This window comes from Lagopus leucura, unplaced genomic scaffold (genome assembly GCF_019238085.1).
Source record: "Lagopus leucura isolate 7727_CA_CO unplaced genomic scaffold, USGS_WTPT01 27056-0_obj-0_obj, whole genome shotgun sequence".
Lineage (NCBI taxonomy): Eukaryota > Metazoa > Chordata > Aves > Galliformes > Phasianidae > Lagopus > Lagopus leucura.
The window spans coordinates 696-4,128 of NW_024962351.1; the positions used below are offsets into that span (position 1 = coordinate 696).

Below are 3,433 nucleotides of genomic sequence, written 5' to 3' on the forward strand. Positions count from 1 at the left end.
CAATGGCTCCGCGGAATCCGCCGGGGGATCCCCGCGGCCCCACGGAGGGCCTCGGCCCCACGGAGCGCCCCGGGCCCAGCGCCACATCGGGGAGGGGACGGCCGAGATGGCGGAGCGTCACGTGGTGGCGGAGCCGTGGAGACGGGCGGAAAAACAGCCCAGGGTCCAAGATGGCGGTGCGTCACGTGGTGGCGTTGCTGTGGAGACGGGCGGAAAAACAGCCCAGGGTCCAAGATGGCGGTGCGTCACGTGGTGGCGTTGCTGTGGAGACGGGCGGAAAAACAGCCCAGGGTCCAAGATGGCGGTGCGTCACGTGGTGGCGTTGCTGTGGAGACGGGCGGAAAAACAGCCGTGGGTCCAAGATGGCGGCGGGTCACGTGGTGGCGCTGCGATGGAAACGAACGGAAGTACCGCCCTGATTTCAAGATGGCAGAGGGTCACGTGGTGGCGTTGCTGTGGAGACGGGCGCAAAAATAGCCGTGGGTCCAAGATGGCGGCGCGTCACGTGGTGGCGCTGCGATGGAAACGAGCGGAAGTACCGCCGTTTGCAAGAGGTCACCAAATCACGTGATAACGTTGCTATGGGAACGGGCAGAAGGTCCGCTGTAGTAACAAAACAGCGGAGGGTCACAGGGTGTGGTTGCTATGGAAACAGCCGGAAGCAATCCTCCTGCTTTCAAAATGGCGCCGAATCACGTGGTGAAGGTTGCTATGGTGACGGGCGCAAGTACCGCCCCGATTCCAAAGAGGCCGCGCGCCACGGGATGGCGTTGCTACGGGGAAGGGCGGAAAACCCGCCCTGGTTCGAAGATGGCGGCGCTGCTGTGGGGACGGGCGGAAGTACCGCGGTTCCAACATGCGGCGCACCACGTGATAGCGGTAGTCTGAAGGGCAACCGGAAGTGAGGGTGTAATAAAGGGACGCGCCGTCGTTGCTATGGAAACGCCTCCCGACCAGCCACAATGGCGCCGTGTCACGTGACGAGCGCCCGTTCCCTTCTGACTACGGGACTCCATTTCAAGATGGGGGGGCATCACGTGACCACCGCTGCCCATTCACAAAGGGCCAAAATGGCGGAGCGCCACGTGACCCCACCCACGTTGCCCACGGTTTCGGGCGGGAACCCAGCCAAGATGGCGGCGCCCACGCGGTCCCACCGTCCGTACGGGCGCGAATCACCACTCCAACACCACAAACGGATTTAAAACCGCATTTATTGCCCACAAATCCCAGCTTTACCTCAGCGCAGCCCCAAAAGCCGCCTTTTCCGGCCCCCAAAATCTTCCAGTTCGCCGACCCTGGAGGATAAAAAGCACTGAGCGGGCACGGCGCAGCGCGGAGCAGCCTGGCGGCGCGGGCTCCGCGGGCTCAGTGCGCTGCGGGCTCGTCACGGCGGCTCGGCCTCGTGCGGGGCTCCTCACGGCCGCGGGGCGGGAAGGGCCGCGGAGGGGGTGGAAGGACGGCTCTTACCGCTATGGGAGCGATCCGGCGTCGGAAGCCTGCGAAAAGAGAGCGGTGAGGGCGGAGCGGGGCGCGGAGCCGGGCGGGGCCGTCGCTCAGGCGCTGCGGTGTCCTCAGAGCGGTCGGAGACTCTAGTCTGAGCGATCATCACCGCGACGGCCCCGCGCCCTGCAGCACAAGCCCCCACCACAGCCATACTTACCTCAGCGCCGAATGGCGGCGAGCGGCGCTGCGGCGGCTTTTATAGCCGCGGAGGCTCCGCCCACGGCGCGGCGCGGCGCATGCGTGGCTCGTGCCAGGCGAGCGCAGCCGCTGATTGGCTGGCGTACATCTATGAGGCGGCACCGCCTCTGGCTGTGGGGCTTCTATGGGACAGCACCACGTGACTATGGGGCATCTATGGGGCACCCCGTTGGGCTATGGGGCATCAATGGGGCATCTATGGAGCAGCACCATCCCCGGCTATGGGGCTTCTATGTGGCAGCAGCACCTGGCTATGGGGCTTCTATGGGACAGCCCCTAGGGCCATGCGGCATCCCCACCCCCGGCTATGGGGCATCTATGGGGCAGCACAACCAGGCTATGGGGCATCTGTGGGGCACCCCCTCGGGCTATGGAGCATCTATAGGGCATCCCCTCTGGCTATAGGGCATTTATGGAGAGTCCCCTTAGGCTATGGGATGGCTATGGGGCACCCACCCCCCGGCTATGGGGCGTCTATGGGGCAACACCACCGGGCTATGGGGCATCTGTGGGGCATCCCCACCCCGGGCTATGGGGCATCTATGGGGCAGCACCGCTGGGCGATGTGGAGCCCAAAAAACTCCGGTGCTTTTCCCTCAGCTATCAGGCAACCCCACTTCCAACCTTCAGCAATGGGGCACCTATGGGGTGCACCCCCAATCTATGGGGTGTCTGAGGCACCCGTAGGGCATCCCCCAGCTATGGGGTGGCTATGGGGCTGCTATGGGGCACCCGCACGATCGGTGGCCCCGCCCACAGAGCGGCGGCCCCCCCCACTCCCCGCGAGCTGAGCGCCACCGCTGATTGGTTAAGTTCCCTACCGAAGCCACGCCCACTCCTTTTAACGCTTTCCGTGCCAGCTTCGAAGCCCTGCTCACAGCGACACCTCCGCAAACATCATGCAAACCACGCCCCTCCCAGACCTCCAGGCCCTCCCCCAAGCCCCGCCCCCAAGCCCCGCCCCCTCTCAAGGCCGCATTCCAGCCCCGCCCCTTTCTCGAGGCCACGGCCCTGAAACTAAGCCCCGCCCCTTGCCATTACGTCATTAGAGAAGCCCCGCCCCCACGCCAAAGCCCCGCTCTTTCCATGCCACAAAGCCTCATACAAACCACGCCCACTAACGGAAGCCCCGCCCCCATGGCGCGCCGCCCCGACACCCAAGCCCCGCCCCCTCCCGCGGTCACGTGTGAAATAAACCACGCCCCGTCGCCCAAGCCCCGCCCATTCAGAACCGCCGCGCTCACAACCCAAACCCCACCCCCTCCACCATCACGTTTCCTACAAGCCACGCCCCCTGCCGTCAAACTCCGCCCCTCAGCCCCGCCCTTTCAGCATCACCTCGTGCCCGACACAAAGCTCCACCCCTCCCACAATTACGTGCCATAAACCACGCCCCTTCACCCAAGCCCCGCCCATTCATTATAACCCTGCCCCAAAACCAAAGCCCCACTGCCTCCCACGGTCACATGTCATCTAAGCCACGCCCATTGTCCTGCAAGCCCCGCCTATTACATATTGCCAAGCTCCGCTCCTTCAGCATTGCTACGCTCTCCTTTAACGGCCACGTAAAACACAAGCCCCGCCCCCTCCTAAGCCCCGCCCCCTTTTACGGTCACATCGTGCAAACGAACCCCCTTGTATCGAAGCCCCGCCCATTCCATATCGCCACGCCCCTAATCCAAAGCCCCGTCCTCTTTACGACCACGTTAAGTATAAGCCCCGCCCCCTC

The 3,433-nt window shown here is 64.5% G+C and overlaps 1 long non-coding RNA gene across 1 annotated transcript; it reads right to left on the reverse strand.

Annotated features, from left to right (window-relative positions):
- Positions 1-1,196: 1,196 nt before the first annotated feature.
- LOC122190574 lies at positions 1,197-1,658 on the reverse strand. The gene is made up of 2 exons (XR_006182178.1): positions 1,471-1,658; positions 1,197-1,298 (listed from the first exon to the last, which is right to left on the reverse strand). It is a non-coding gene; the product is annotated as an uncharacterized LOC122190574 (long non-coding RNA).
- Positions 1,659-3,433: the final 1,775 nt, after the last annotated feature.